Genomic DNA, 16,480 nt, shown 5'->3' with positions numbered 1-16,480 from the left:
TTCAGGCTTTCGACTCCACACAGGTGATATCTTCGCCGCCAGGGGTTTTCAGGGTAAAAAGGCTAAAGCAGAGGTTCAACATCCTTGGTCCAGTCTGATTTTATGTCATCCTATACACCCATTACACAGACTTTCCTACCACCTGGAGGGTCCCAGGGTAGGCGCAGGTCAAAGGGAGAAGGCTTGGGTGGTTACAACCGTCTCAGGAGTCCCTCGGCATGGGTCGGCCGATTTACGATGACAAGAGAGTCATACTGCAGGCTGCGCTCCATAGGTTTCTAACCGCAAAGGGTATTGATCCCGGTTTTTCACATATCATTTGACTCAGGCTTTTGTTTTTCTTTTCACGTTCCGAAGCCAAGTGGCTTGGACAGGCCTATTCTGGCCTTACAATCCTTTTAGTCTGTGATTGCCAGTTTAAAAAAAAAAAGGGGGTTTTACGTGTCCCTTCTCTTTGAACAAAAAAGGGAGGTTTACGTGTCCCTTGTCTTCAGAGATGCCTGTTACTGATTTCCGTTGGACAGGCTTTTCTCAGATTCGCATTACAGGATTCTCATTTTCACTGTCAGTCCTTTCCTCTCGGTCTCTCTTCCGCTCCCACAGAGTTTAGGAAGATCACAGAATAACTCTTTTTCAAGGGCAGTGGGTGACGTTGGTTCCCTAATGGGACAATTTACTGCTACTATCCCACTCTGTACATTAGGCGGCTTCTGAATATCCGGAGGATCCAGGAGCTTCTGAGTAGACACAGACCCAATTTATGCTCCGCATAGACGTTTCTCAACACGGTCCGTCAGAGGATTTTTCCTTCCTCGGCACCAGATACTCTATTCCTTCAGTCAAGTTGCGACGCAATGAGTGGTCGCCTCCAGTCCCCTCTGAGCGGGGGACAGCAATCTTCTTTCCAGGTGAGGGAACATTCTCGGGTGAGGGAACATTCCCCGGAGTTTTGTCAGCTGGTCCGCTGTGGGCGGAGATTTCGGATCGACCTCAGGGCGTTCTGACTGACTCTTTAACCCTTTATTAATCTCGGACGTGAGCTCTGGCGGCAGTAGCCGAGGGTGCCCTCAGAGCTCCGGGGAGTTTTTCTGGTTTTTCTATCCTGCCTCCTTTTCTTTTTCATCCACTAGGGGTCACTGGAGTACTCTTGGGATATGGGCGGCGTAGCAGAACAAAGGCACTGAATATTTAAATTTAGAACTCTCCACCCCTCCATATCCCTAGAGTACCTCAGTGTACGAACCCAGTGTTTTTTCTGTGCTCAAAGCACTAACATCGGCTTGTGGGATTCCCACACTTGTTGGAAGATTTTATTAATTTTTCATTTTTATTTTTAATTTTTTTTTAAGAGCTCATCCCTTCCCAGTTTCAAGAAAGACATGGGTCCGGGATAGTGCCGCAGCACGGGCAGCGCATGGCGTGTCGGTCCTCACAAAGAGCACCCTCACAGCCACAGACAGCTTACTGCTCCTACAAAGAGCAGCCAGGACTAGAGAGCTGGACGGAGCTTGCACAGAAGAAGCCCCGTCGCAGCCATAGATCACTGGAAGCTGACTGAAAGCTGGACGGAGCTTACACATAGAAGCCCCGTCGCAGCCAGGACTACACAGCTGGACGGAACAGAAGAAGCCCCGTCACAGCCATGAGTCACATCACTGAAGCTGGACGGAGCTTACACATAAGAAGCCCCGTCGCAGCCATGATCAGGAGCAAGCAAGGTAGGCTGGGGAACGGGGCGGTCAGCGCAGGCTGCCGCCCCGCTATGTTAGGGTTAATATGCTTCGCCGCTCATACGCCGCCAAGCCCAGCCGCTACGTCTAACAGCGGCGCCCGTCCCAGCGCTCCGTTCGGCGCCCAGCTCCGTCCGGCCGCACAGCAGGGGGGAAGCCATACTCAGTAACAGAGACGGTGACATCAAGCCGCCCGTCCCAGCGCTCCGTTCGGCCGCCCAGCTCCGTCCGGCCGCACAGCAGGGGGGAAGCCATACTCAGTATGACCGCCGCTCCGGCACCTTCCATCCACAAGTGCTAGTGCAGGCCTTCCGCAGAGAGTTCGGCCGCCCAGCTACGTCCGGCCGCCCAGCGCCATACAGCCGCAGCTCCATCAGTCTCAGTACAGAGACGGTGACATGCCAGTGCAGGCTTCCCGCAGACACAGCGTTACAGGGGGGAAGAGGCACCCGTGGAAGCTGGCGGATCAAATATAACAGCAGGGTATATATATATATATATATATATATATATCACAGGTATTTATAAGGTATTGTACCTGTCCTGGCAGTAATAGGCTATTGAATCTATATTACTGTCTGTGAATAGGCTATTGAGCCTATATATTAATGGCTGTTATTAACACTGTAAATAGGCTAGGGAGCCTATATTAAGGTCTGTGGTATCACTGTATAATAGGCTATTGAGCCTATATTAATGCTGTATAAATATATGAATGTATGTAATTATCATAGGCTATGAGCTTAGATATATTTATTCATAGAGCATGTGTTGTACCCGGCCTGTGATTATACTGTATAATATATTAACACGGAAACATTTGTAATTTGTTCTGTGATTATCAGGTCAGCATGGCAAAGGGGCCATTTTAACCATGCTTCCTGTTGTTTTCCAGTTTGTAATTCTGGAACATTCCTGCCCTACATCTCTAAGCCACCAGAGGCGCAGGGGTGTTAGTGGGAATTTGGTTCGGGTTTCACATGCCCATGTGAACTGCTTTTCACATAAGAATACTCTTGTTTCTCTTCAGAGCTAATAAATCTTTCGCCTTTTACTAAAGATTTCCGTAGAGAGGAACAACCATGAGTTTCATATACAATAAAATATATATATGACACATAATAACTTCAATAAGTCGTGCAAGTGTCTGTCCGTTGCCTATTGTGGTGTCTGTCTGCATAGCGAGTAAGGCTCTAGCGCAGACTAAAAATAATTTTAAAAATCCTATAAGCATGGGCAATTCACATTAAAAGAGCGGTAACATCGGAGTCTCGGAAGTACTCCGCCTGCTCTAACAAAAGACAGTCTTTCCAAAGGGCCAAATTCCCTTTGGGTACCAGGGTGTTTATTTAACTGGTCTTATAATTTAATGCACGATTCTATGTCAGATCTCACACCGATAACTACGAGTGAGAAGGGTACATTAGACCAGCACTCAGATAGTGCGGGGTTGTTGACGTAGATTGCTAAATCCCAGTGAGTCAATGTCTCCATTTTTACAAAGACTGAGTAGACTTTGACCACTATTTAATCGTTTCCAAAATGATGCGATCCACCATTGGTAAATGCGTTTGTGTCAAACATTATAAAGACCCAAGATACATTTGGGTCACTAGACTCTATGTATGGAAACAATGAGATAACTGTTAAAAGAAGCTGCAGAGTATATCTGTAAAGCTTCTACTAACGCCGGTTACTTCGATTCTCACTTTTCATCGTCGCTAGTTTCAGCACGACAAGGCCAGAGCTTGTTTGGTCCTAAATTTGATATTCAGCCATTACCGCATCCAGTATCAAAACGGAAATACTTGTGCCGGCGTTTATTCCCTTTAGACTTCAGTTTTTTCCAGACGGTGGTACAAAACAGTCACGCCTTGTAACGACAGGACGCTACAGTCAGCAAGCCAGTGGTTTGATGACCTCTTTTCCAATTGTGGAAGCGTGTCTTTACATCTTACATTTGCGGGGGTTCCAGACTTCAACTCATGGATGTCTCAGCTATTTACAGATAAAGGACAAGACTGCCTCTGTCGAACGGTTTGGCAGGTTGCCATTTAGTCTCTGCTGGTTTTCAGCTGTCTTTATAATCCAGGCAGTAGTACACCAACAGAGTCAGGGTTACTTATTCCCCTCTGTTTGAGCAAAACCAGACAGCTCCGTCGCAATCTCAATCAGCAAGTCACTTACTGCAGTTTGAAAATGGAATTTCTGCGGTTAGTATTTTGCTTATTAGAGCCACAAAATTGCATAATTGCATTTGATCTTCACAATGCGTGTTTACCCATTCCGGTTTGTTCATCACAGGTTCTAGCGTTTGCAAAACGCCACAACCATTAACCATTTCAGGTCTACCGTTTCTTGTCGCCTCGGGTATTTACCAAAGTGATGTTGGTGATGATAGCTCATCTCAGAGTCCTGATAGACATAAGAACTCTGTCTCAACAGAGTTCCTCTATCTTAGACGATCTGCTCATAAGAACTCTGTCTCAACAAAGTTCCTCTAACTTGCGCTACTAATGTATACTGCGGTGGCAGATCAAGTTCAAAAACAATCGCATCTAATTCCGTCTAAACGACGTCAATTCCTAGGTAAGATTATAAATACGGTAAATCGAAGACATTTACCTACTACACCAGCAAGAACAAATGTACATCTAGTAATTAGTGCAAAACACGCACACTAGCGGTACATTGCTGTATTCGCCAACACGCGCACTAGCGGTACATTGCTAGTTTCGCCTGTTAAGAATAATGATGTGTTTCAAAGCGATTTAGTTCGCCGGCCTTCACTCGCGTTTCCCACAGAGGGGCGAGGGTGTATATAATCTGGACGAGAGTCTCAGAGGTTCAGGAGTTGTAGTTAAAAAAGATCAGCGACAGAGGTTCTGAAACGGATCACGACAGATTGCTGTCGATAAATGTCCTGGAACTCCGTGCATTTTACAATGCACTACATGCTTCGCTTTCAGTCTGACCAACAGTCAGACAACGCAACGGGAGTTGCATACACAACAACCAGGGAGAACCAAGAAGCCGCATGGCAATGCGGCAGGTAACTCGAATCCTCAATTGCCCAGAACACATTATGTGATAATGTCAACGGGGTTCATTCCGTGAGTGGACATCTGTTAGACAGATGATCTCACCCGTCAGTATTTAGATCCTGAAAACTGGACATTAAATCCAGAGGTCTTTCATATGTGAGTCCACAGAAGGGGGTTACCCTCAGGTATACATGATGGCATCTCGCCACAATTACAGCTCAGTATGTGTACAAAACAACAGATCACAAGGACAGTGGCGGTGGAGTCTCTCACATTCGTGTGGTCATTCAGCATCGTGTATCTGGCTCCACCATTTTCCGCTGCTCTCTCCGTTGCCAAAACGGATCATAAGACAGTTCGTCACAGTCATACTAGTGATATCTCATGGGTTTCGGAGAGCTTGCTTCTCGAATCTCCAAGGAATACTTGCACACGATCTTGGTCCGCTCATAATACGACCAGCCTGTTACAACAGGGAACGTTCTTTTACCCATAGTTACCTATGTACCTATTACCTATGTACCGCAGCTGCGGTTGACGGGGTGAGGGTTCAGACCGCCCTCTTAAGAAAAGAAATAGGGCATTACAGTATTATACCACCAGGTTACGAGCTAGTAAGCCGCTTAAGGCAGCTCATTATTACAAAATTTGGTGTGCTTACATAGGTGGTAAAGCTCGGAAGTTTCCGACATCATCCTTCAAGTTACCCGTATTCTGTTAAACGGGGTGGGATGGAAAACTGCGTTTATCTGCACTAAGGGTGCAGGTATCTGTGTGGTCAACTTATTTTCAAAGACGTTTGACTCTATTGCGTCTGTACACACCTTTCTACAAGGTGTCATCAAAGTGCAGCCTCCATTTATCCCACCTACAGTGCCAGGTGACTTGAGGTTGGGTTCAGATTTCTTACAGTTTTCATATTTTGAACCCTTACAATAAATGGGAATTAAGTTTCTCACTTGGGAAAACATTTTTCTTCTAGCCTTAGCTTCGGCAAGGGTTTTGTTTTCATATTTGGGTGCCTTGTATTCCAAGCCACCGTATTTGAGTTTTCTCATGACAAAGCAGATCTTCGGACGAATTCCGCTTTCTTATTTTTCACATCAATAAACCAATAGTGGTTCCTGTGTTGACAGCACATTCTAGAATTCTGAATGTGGTACACGCATTACGCGTTTATATATGTCCCGAACGTCTACAGTACGTGATACGGATACGTTGTTTGTTCTCTATAATGCTGCCAACTGGGGTTAGCCAGTTTTCTCAGCAGATATTATCCAGTGGGATAATAATGACTACAAGTCAGGCTTACTTTAAGGCTAAGTTACAATCGCCTACGTCAGTAATAGCTCATCCCACAGGTTCTGTGGGAATGTCAGACCCAGCGGGTCGTGGAGCGTCTACGACGCGGCTACATAGCCTTCAGTGCACCACGTTTGTGCACGTTTACACGTTATGAATGGTTGCGGCATCAGCATCTAGCTTTGGCTGCCTACTGTTACAAGTGTCAAGCAGCTCTCCCGCCCACGAGGGAAGCTTTGGTACGTCCCAAGAGTACTCCAGTGACCCCTAGTGGATGAAAAAGAAAATAGGATTTTGGTACTTACCAGGTAAATCCTTTTCTTTGAATCCATAGGGGGCACTGGACGCCCACCCAGAGCAGTTTTACCTGGGTTGTTTTAAGCTCAGAGGAGCTTAGGGTAACACGTTTTACCTGGTTTGTATTAAGCTCAAAGGAGCTTATGGTAACACATTTTCACCGATTGGTTCAAACTATAAAGGTCTATCGGTTATGCTGTCAACTGTTTAGTTGACACTAACGTTATGGGTCAACTTTGTTGTTGTCCGTTATGTTATAGGAATTCTCCATTGTCAACCTCTCTATAGTAGTTCGCTCAGTAAAAACACTGGGTTCGTACACTGAGGTACTCTAGGGATATGGAGGGGTGGAGAGTTCTAAATTTAAATATTCAGTGCCTTTGTTCTGCTACGCCGCCCATATCCCAAGAGTACTCCAGTGCCCCCTATGGATTCAAAGAAAAGGATTTACCTGGTAAGTACCAAAATCCTATTTTCTATTTCTACCTCATGTTCGGTAACACAGGAGGGGATTATGCGTGCTAGTCCTCTCGGTGGCGCTGGTTGGGCCACGCAGGACTCGAAGATACAGATACGCCTGTTGTCAGTAGAGGAGCCCTGGCTCCTACCTCGACTGGACTGTCTACTTCAACAGGGTCCTTTTTTCTTGGTTCAATCTTACACTGGTTTCATTGACCCGTGTGACTGTTCACGAGACCTCAGAAGGGAGGAGTTCCCTAGTTCGGTTAGGCCTACTGGGCCCCGATTTCAGAAATCTGTTACCTCTTCTCGCTTTTGCCACTTTTGGAAATCTTTATGGGACATAATAAGGATAAAAGGGGTTTTTCCCCCTTCTTCCAGTTACCATTCATCTTTGGTTTCTCTGGGAGGTTTTGCTCCGCTGCGCTTCAAACCACACTGACCGGAATTTTAGGTCTCTGCCTTTTTCGCTTTTCTTCCAAATGAGATTAGCCTAGCGGCCGTATGTTCGGCCTCTTTTTCAGGTAGTACTCTACTGGCAACTACCCTGGCTATGCTTCGGCCTCAGCGGTTGTTTCTTCCAGAGGGGATGTCCATTTTTCATATAAATCTGACACTAGTGTTTTTCAGTCCTCTCTGAATGTTGTCAGGGCTCGCCAACTCTCTCCACAGAGGTCTCAGGCTGTTCGATGAAGTGTTTTTCTTCTTTGTTCTGTACGATGCTCCCGTACTAAATAGCCGGGGTCCCAGCATACGCTGGGCAGTTGGATACATCTGACCATCAGACAGTCTTCTTGGCGGTTACTAGGGAGCCCCCGTTTCCATTTCAGCGCACTTTACGCGCATTGTAAGACCTTCGTGGGCAGCTGCCCGCGGGGTCTCCATGAATATTTTTTGTCGGGCGGCTACTTGGTCAAACCGACATTCGTTTTGTCAAATTCTACAAGTTTGACACTTTTACGGCCTCTGCATCACTGTTGGGCCGAGCAGTTTTTACAGGACTCTCAGCGCTTTCCCACCCGGTTTTGGGAGCTCTGGGACGTCCCCATTGTAACTACACTCCAGTGGCCCCTAGTGGATGAAGGAGAAATCAGGATTTTGGTACTTACCGATAAATCCCTTTCTCCGATTCCACAGGGGCCACTGGACGCCCGCCCAGCGCTGTTCCTCCTGGTTTTTTGCTTAACGGTTTGCAGATCACCAGATGACTGCTTGTTGAGTTCAGGCTAGCCTGGTTTTTTTGTCAGGTTCTGTTCCAGGTTTAGTTTGTGTTCGCCTGGTTTACAGGGCGAGGCTAACCTCCTCTACCTTACGGTTTGGTTACTACAGCTCTCCTCGGGCACAGTTTTACGTAGACTGGCTTGGAGGGGATATAGTAGGGGAGGAGCTAGCCACAGTGTGAGAATTTTTAAAGTGCCAGCTCCCCATTACTACCTACTATTTCCCCATTGTAACTACACTCCAGTGGCCCCTGTGGAATCGGAGAAAGGGATTTATCGGTAAGTACCAAAATCCTGATTAATCAGACATTGTTATATTCATACAATGTATGTTTTAAAACATATATAACAATTTGTCATGTCACCAATATTACAATGCACATGTCAATTATATTATTATTTTCTCTTACGTCCTAGAGGTTGCTGGGGACTCCGTAAGGACCATGGGGTATAGACGGGCTCCGCAGGAGACATGGGCACTCTAAAGAACTTTTAGTATGGGTGTGCACTGGCTCCTCCCTCTATGCCCCTCCTCCAGACCTCAGTTAGATTCTGTGCCCAGAGGAGAATGGGTGCACTACAGGGAGCACTGCTGGCAACAGGCTCCCTGCATCGTGGGACTGAGGAGAGAGAAGCAGACCTACTTAGATGATAGGCTCTGCTTCTTAGGCTACTGGACACCATTAGCTCCAGAGGGATCGGAACGCAGGTCTCCCCCTGCCGTTCATCTCAGAGCCGCGCCGCCGTCCTCCTCGCAGAGCCGGATGATAGAAGCCGGGTGAGTATAAGAAGAAAGAAGACTTCTAAGGCGGCAGAAGACTTCAGATCTGCGCGCCATTGCTCCCACACGTTACACACACTGACAGGCACTGATGGGTGCAGGGCGCAGGGGGGGCGCCCTGGGCAGCAATATAAACTTCTGTTTTGGCATTTTTCACATATGGGCTGCGGAGTCAGTAGATATGTACATCCCCCGCCATTAATTGTAATTTTGAGCGGGACCGAAGCCCGCCACTAGAGGGGGCGGAGCTTGGTTTCACAGCACTAACCAGCACCATTTTCTCCACAGTGATCTGAAGAGAAGCTGGCTCCCCGGACTCTCCCCTGCAGATCGATGACACAGGGCTGAAAGAGAGGGGGGGGGGGGGGGGGGGTTCACATTTAGACGCAGTGAGTGTATTACACTGTTAATATATATAAAAGCGCTATATCTGGGAATCGTTTCCAGTGTCAATTGGCGCTGGGTGTGTGCTGGCATACTCTCTCTCTGTCTCTCCAAAGGTCCTTGTTGGGGAACTGTCCCCTTATAGATATGTCCCTGTGTGTGTGTACGGGTGTCGGTACGCGTGTGTCGGCATGTCTGAAGTGGAAGGCTCGTCCAAGGAGGAGGTGGAGCAGATGATTGTGGTGTCTCCGTCGGCAACGCCGACTCATGATTGGTATGATATGTGGAATATTTTAAATGCTAATGTGACCTTATTACATAAGAGAATGGACAAAGCTGAGTCCAGGGAAACAGCAGGGAGTCATTCCGCAGATTTGACTGGGTCACAGGGCCCGTCAGGGTCTCAAAAGCGTCCCCTATCACAAATAGCAGACACTGATACCGACACGGATTCTGACTCCAGTGTCGACTTTGATGAGGCAAGGTTACACCCTAAGGTGGCCAAAAGTATTCTTTATATGAATATGGCAATAAAAGATGTTTTGCATATCACGGATGACCCCTCTGTCCCTGACACGAGGGTACGCATGTTTAAGGGAAAGAAACGTGAGGTAACGTTTCCTCCATCTCATGAACTGAACAAATTATTTGAAAAAGCTTGGGAAACTCCAGACAAAAAACTGCAGATTCCCAAGAGGATTCTTATGGCGTATCCTTTCCCTGCAAAGGACAGGATACGTTGGGAATACTCGCCCAGGGTGGACAAGGCGTTAACGCGTCTGTCCAAGAAGGTGGCGCTACCGTCTCCAGACACCGCGGCCCTTAAGGATCCGGCGGATCGTAGACAGGAAACTACCTTAAAATCTATTTATGCACATACGGGTGTTTTACTCAGACCGGCAATAGCATCGGCACGGGTTTGTATCGCTGTTGCAGCATGGACAGATACCTTGTTGGCTGACCTGGATACCCTGGACAAGGATACTATTGTACTGACTTTAGGCCACATTAAAGACGCAGTCTTATATATGAGAGACGCTCAAAGAGACGTGGGGCTGCTTGGGTCCAGAGCCAACGCCATGGCAGTTTCGGCAAGACGAGCTCTGTGGACCCGCCAATGGTCGGGTGATGCCGACTCAAAGAAGCATATGGAGGTTTTACCTTACAAGGGTGAAGTTTTGTTTGGGGATGGTCTCGCGGACCTGGTTTTCACTGCTACCGCGGGTAAATCTACATTTTTGCCGTTTGTTCCCCCACAGCAAAAGAAAACCCCACAATATCAGATGCAGTCCTTTCGGTCGCATAAGCCCAGAAGAGGTCGGGGCTCCTCTTTCCTCGCCAGAGGTAAGGGTAGAGGTAAGAGAACACCTGCTTCAGCTAGTTCCCAGGAGCAGAAGTCCTCCCCGGCTTCTGCTAAATCCACCGCATGACGCTGGGGCTCCACGGAGGGAGTCCGCACCGGTGGGGGCACGTCTTCCACTCTTCAGCCAGGTCTGGGTTCTATCAGACCTGGATCCTTGGGCGTTGGAAATTGTATCCCAAGGTTACAAACTGGAGTTCGAAGAGGTGCCCCCTCGCCGATTTTTCAAGTCGGCCTTGCCAACCTCTTACCCGGAGAGGGAAGTGGTATTATATGCAATTCAAAAGCTGTGTCAACAGCAAGTGATTGTCAAGGTCCCCCTAGACCAACAAGGAAAAGGGTACTATTCAACACTGTTTGTGGTCCCGAAACCGGATGGTTCGGTCAGACCCATTTTGAATCTAAAATCCCTGAACCTATGCTTGAAAAAGTTCAAATTCAAGATGGAATCACTCCGGTCTGTGATATCCAGTCTGGAAGCAGGGGATTTTATGGTGTCGCTGGACGTGAAGGATGCCTACCTTCATGTCCCCATATTTCCTCTTCATCAGGAAACCTACATTTCGCGGTACAGGACTGTCATTACCAGTTTCAGACGTTGCCGTTTGGGCTTTCCACGGCCCCGAGAATTTTCACCAAAGTAATGGCGGAAATGATGGTGCTCCTGCGCAAACAGTGAGTCACAATTATCCCGTACTTGGACGATCTCCTGATAAAGGCGAGATCAAGAGATCAATTGCTGAAAAGCGTGTCGCTCTCCCTGAGAGTGTTACATCAACACGGTTGGATTCTCAATCTGCCAAAGTCACAGTTGATTCCAACGACTCGAATATCATTCCTAGGCATGATCCTAGACACGGAACAGAAGAGGGTTTTTCTACCAATAGAAAAAGCCCAGGACCTCCAGAACATGGTTAGGGACCTGCTAAAACCAAAAAGAGTGTCTGTTCATCAATGCACTCGAGTTCTGGGGAAAATTGTGGCAGCCTACGAGGCCATCCCCTTCGGCAGGTTCCATGCGAGGACGTTTCAGTGGGACCTTCTGGACAAATGGTCGGGGTCCCATGTACACCTACATCAAAAGATAAGCCTGTCCCCCAGGGCCAGGGTGTCTCTCCTGTGGTGGCTGCAGAGTGCTCACCTTCTAGAGGGTCGCAGGTTCGGCATTCAAGACTGGGTTCTGGTGACCACGGACGCGAGCCTCCAAGGATGGGGAGCAGTCACAAAAGGAAGAAATTTTCAGGGACTATGGTCAAGCCAGGAGGCTTGTCTACACATCAACGTGCTGGAATTGAGGGCCATATTCAATGGCCTACGACAAGCAGAGTATCTTCTTCGCGACCTACCGGTTCTGGTTCAATCAGACAACGTCACAGCCGTGGCTCATGTAAACCGCCAAGGCGGGACAAGGAGCAGAGCGGCAATGGCGGAAGCCACCAGAATTCTACGCTGGGCGGAAAATCACGTAAGTGTTCTGTCAGCAGTCTTCATACCGGGAGTGGACAACTGGGAAGCAGACTTCCTCAGCAGACACGATCTCCATCCAGGAGAGTGGGGACTTCATCAAGAGGTCTTTGCAGAGATAGCAAGTCTTTGGGGACTTCCTCGAATAGACATGATGGCGTCACGCCTCAACAAATAGCTTCGGAGGTATTGTGCCAGGTCAAGGGACCCTCAGGCAGTAGCGGTAGACGCCCTGGTGACACCATGGGTGTTTCAGTCGGTCTATGTGTTCCCTCCTCTACCTCTCATCTCAAAAGTGTTGAGAATCATAAGACGAAACAGAGTACAAGCATTAGTCGTGGTTCCAGATTGGCCTCGAAGGGCCTGGTATTCGTATCTTCAGGAAATGCTCAGAGGAGATCCGTGGCCTCTTCCTCTCAGGGAAGACCTGCTGCAGCAGGGGCCTTGCATGTTCCAAGACTTACCGCGGTTGCGTTTGACGGCATGGCGGTTGAACACCGAATCCTAGCTGAGAGAGGTATTCCGGAGGAAGTTATTCCTACTCTGATAAAGGCTAGGAAGGAAGTAACAGCAAAACATTATCACCGTACCTGGAGGAAGTATGTATCTTGGTGTGAAACCAAACATGCTCCTACGGAAGATTTCCATCTGGGCCGGTTTCTCCACTTCCTACAGACAGGAGTGGATATGGGCCTGAAATTAGGCTCCATTAAGGTACAGATTTCGTCCCTATCTATATTTTTTCAGAAGGAATTGGCTTCTCTCCCAGAAGTCCAGACTTTCGTAAAGGGAGTGCTGCACATCCAGCCTCCTTTTGTGCCTCCTGTGGCACCATGGGACCTTAACGTGGTGTTGCAGTTCCTTAAATCACACTGGTTTGAACCTCTTCAAACAGTGGAATTAAAATTTCTCACTTGGAAAGTGGTCATGTTGCTGGCCTTGGCATCTGCAAGGCGGGTGTCAGAGTTGGCGGCCTTGTCTCACAAGAGCCCCTACTTGATTTTTCATGTGGATAGAGCAGAGTTGAGGACTCATCCTCAATTTTTGCCTAAGGTGGTTTCTTCTTTTCATATGAACCAACCTATTGTGGTGCCTGTGGCTACGGGGGACTTGGAGGACTCCAAGTCCCTGGATGTAGTCAGGGCCTTAAAAATTTACGTAGCCAGGACGGCTAGGGTTAGGAAAACAGAGGCTCTGTTTGTCCTGTATGCAGCCAACAAGGTTGGCGCGCCTGCTTCTAAGCAGACTATTGCTTGCTGGATCTGTAACACGATCCAGCAGGCTCATTCTACGGCTGGTTTGCCGGTACCAAATTCAGTAAAGGCCCATTCCACTAGGAAAGTGGCCTCTTCTTTTTCTCCTAGTCCGTAGAGGATGCTGGGCGCCCGTCCCAGTGCGGACTATATCTGCAAGACTTGTATATAGTTGTTGCTTACATAAGGGTTATGTTACAGTTAAGATCGGTCGTTGACTGATACTGTTTTTTGTTCATACTGTTAACTGGTTGCGTATATTCCAGGTTATATGGTATGATTGGTGTGGGCTGGTATGAATCTTGCCCTTAGATTAAGAAAATCCTTTCCTCATATTGTCCATCTCCTCTGGGCACAGTTTCTCTAACTGAGGTCTGGAGGAGGGGCATAGAGGGAGGAGCCAGTGCACACCCATACTTAAAAGTTCTTTAGAGTGCCCATGTCGCCTGTGGAGCCCGTCTATACCCCATGGTCCTTACGGAGTCCCCAGCATCCTCTACGGACTAGGAGAAAAAGATTTACCGGTAGGTTTAAAATCTTATTATTTTTATTATTATTATTATATTAATATTTATTAATATATTAATATTTTTTGGGTGATATTTCTTGGTGAGAGGGTCTATCTCAGGTGTCCTGAATTTATTCAGCCATCAAAGACTCTCGGTACACTCAGTATCAAAATTATATATATATATATATATATATATACCAACGAAGAAATTAGGTGGCACTCAGACTTGTAGCTTAAAGTGAAAACACTCTTCACTCCGTGAAGAAATTTATTGTGAAACCAGTAACGTTTCGGGGACGTATCCCCTTCCTCAGACAATTCAACAATGAACAATACAATGTATAAATACCATAAAGTGACCCCACTTACCCCCATCGTCATGACTCCCAGCTGCGTGGACCACGGCATGTCTCGGCGTCTCCCGGCCCGCACTTCCGGTTTCGGCGTCACCGCCCCACCGGAAGTGACGCGTGCAGGCTTCGCCGGTCACCATGGAGACGCGCTGGGAGCCCTGTAGATACAAATAAACAAAACAAGACACGAATTAATCAATGTGAGAATGACACACTTCACAACAGCGCTCAATCAAAGCTAGAGTGTCAATGGAAACCTGTGTGTAATCATAAAACGACACGCAATCAAGACATATACATCTAAAATCCAAAATAATGTTTTAAAATAATCATTTACCATAATTATTTAAAATAATTATTTAAAACAAGTCTAGTGCAGCAAAATCTTCTATAAAATACGCTCTCATATGGTGCATAACCCTGGATGGCACAGGACCCGGATGACTCAAAACATGGGGGTACACTGTGTATATCTCAATGGGTTGTTTTCCTAAGCCTAGCTCAACCACTTATGGTAATTATACCGGAATCGTGTGATACATTCTCACTCTAGGACAGTGATTTTCAACCTTTTTTAACTCGTGGCACACCAAACAATATTTTTAAATTGCCAAGGCACACCATCAGTCCCCCACGGGGAAAAAAACAAAGACGTTGGCCCCCCACAGTAAAACAAAAAGACACACACACACACACACACACACACACACACACACACACACACACACACACACACACTTAACTCGTGGCACACCAAACAATATTTTTAAATTGCCAAGGCACACCATCAGTCCCCCACGGGGAAAAAAACAAAGACGTTGGCCCCCCACAGTAAAACAAAAAGACACACACACACACACACACACACACACACACACACACACACACACACACACACACACACACACACACACACACACACACACACACACACACACACACACACACACACACACACACACACACTGGCCTCCACAGAAAAAAACGATTACATTATTCCCCATACAAAAAACAATCACATTGCGCCCTACATAAACCATTTTGCTCCCCACATAAATTACATTGCTCCCTACATACAATATATTCCTCCCCAAATCAGTTACAGTGCCCCCCACATAAGTTACATTGGTCCCCCATACTTTATTCCCCACAAATATTAGCCCCTACCGTCATCTGTCCTCCTCCTTGTCTGTCCCTCAATGGCGGGGGGTTGCATACAGTGCTGTGAGCACTGAGCAGCAGGCGGACATCTGTGGGTGCCTGCATGCGGGCGGCTGGTGCGGATGCGGGAGGGTCGCGGGCAGGAGGAAGGGCAGAAGTGGATGCGGGAGCGTGGCGGGCAGGAGGGAGGGTAGGTGTGGATGCGGGTGGGCTGCCTGGCTTGTGGAATGACCGATGATGCGGCGGGCGTGACCTATGATGTCACTGCTGCATCTCCATGGCATAGGTCACGACCCATGCGCGCTTGAGTCTGTGCCTCCCAGAGGATCCCAGTGCTGCTGCTGCCTGGGCTCACAGTTTGTTTTGAAGGTACGGCAGCGGTTCTAGCTCCGCGGCACACCTTACAACCAGTCACGGCACACTAGTGTGCCGCGGCACACCGGTTGAAAATGCCTGCTCTAGGACATGGTTAATGAATCCGGATTCGTATTACATATTAACATATCGATCTATGTGCAACAGTGTCTGGACTCACATGTGTCAAGCATGCCTTATAGGAAGTTAATTAATCCTAGGGACTCATTTAGTCCTTTAGGTGCTAGACAGTCCAGGCGAAAAATCCACCTGGATTCTAGCTGTAACAATTTTTTCCCCCGATCGCCACCCCTTATGGACGCTGGAACATGGTCAATGGCCCTATATCTAAAGCTTGCCAAGGTGTGATGCTGTGTGGCAAAATGCCTAGCCACAGGTTGGTCGCTAGTCCCTGCTACCAGGGCTGCCCGTATAGCAGACCTGTGTTGGGTTAGTCTAACCTTCAATTGGCATTCCGTTTTGCCCACATAATAGAGCCCGCACGGGCAAATTATTATATAAATCGCAAAACGGGACATGCAGGTAAGTGGCCACCTAATCTTCAGTCGTTGACCGGTGTGGGGATGGGGAAAGGAATCACCCACTAAGAAAAATGAACAAGTCGTGCACCCCAAGCATTTAAAGCATCCATTTTTCTTGCTTAGAAAATGCTTGGGTGCATTCTTGGCGTCAAAACCTGTGATGTCGGTCTTGACAACCAAGTCTTTCAAATTTTTACCCCTCGCGAAGCTCGCCAAAAGTTTGCTGTTTTGAAAGCATTTCAAATCTGGGTCCGTGGTGACCATC

The 16,480-nt window shown here is 47.6% G+C and overlaps 1 protein-coding gene and 1 non-coding gene across 5 annotated transcripts in view; both read left to right on the top strand.

Moving 5' to 3' along the window:
* Positions 1–16,480, top strand: part of LOC134980612 (protein transport protein Sec23A) — a 265,943-nt gene that overhangs the window by 72,312 nt on the left and 177,151 nt on the right. The gene's annotated exons all lie outside the window — the stretch shown is intronic.
* Positions 2,741–2,853, top strand: LOC134981596 (U5 spliceosomal RNA). Its single transcript, XR_010190717.1, has one exon. It is a non-coding gene; the product is annotated as a U5 spliceosomal RNA (small nuclear RNA).

The sequence above is a fragment of the Pseudophryne corroboree genome, chromosome 12, assembly GCF_028390025.1.
Source record: "Pseudophryne corroboree isolate aPseCor3 chromosome 12, aPseCor3.hap2, whole genome shotgun sequence".
Classification (NCBI taxonomy): domain Eukaryota; kingdom Metazoa; phylum Chordata; class Amphibia; order Anura; family Myobatrachidae; genus Pseudophryne; species Pseudophryne corroboree.
Note: the sequence above shows the minus strand (reverse complement) of the source record. Positions and strands in the feature narration are given on the sequence as shown.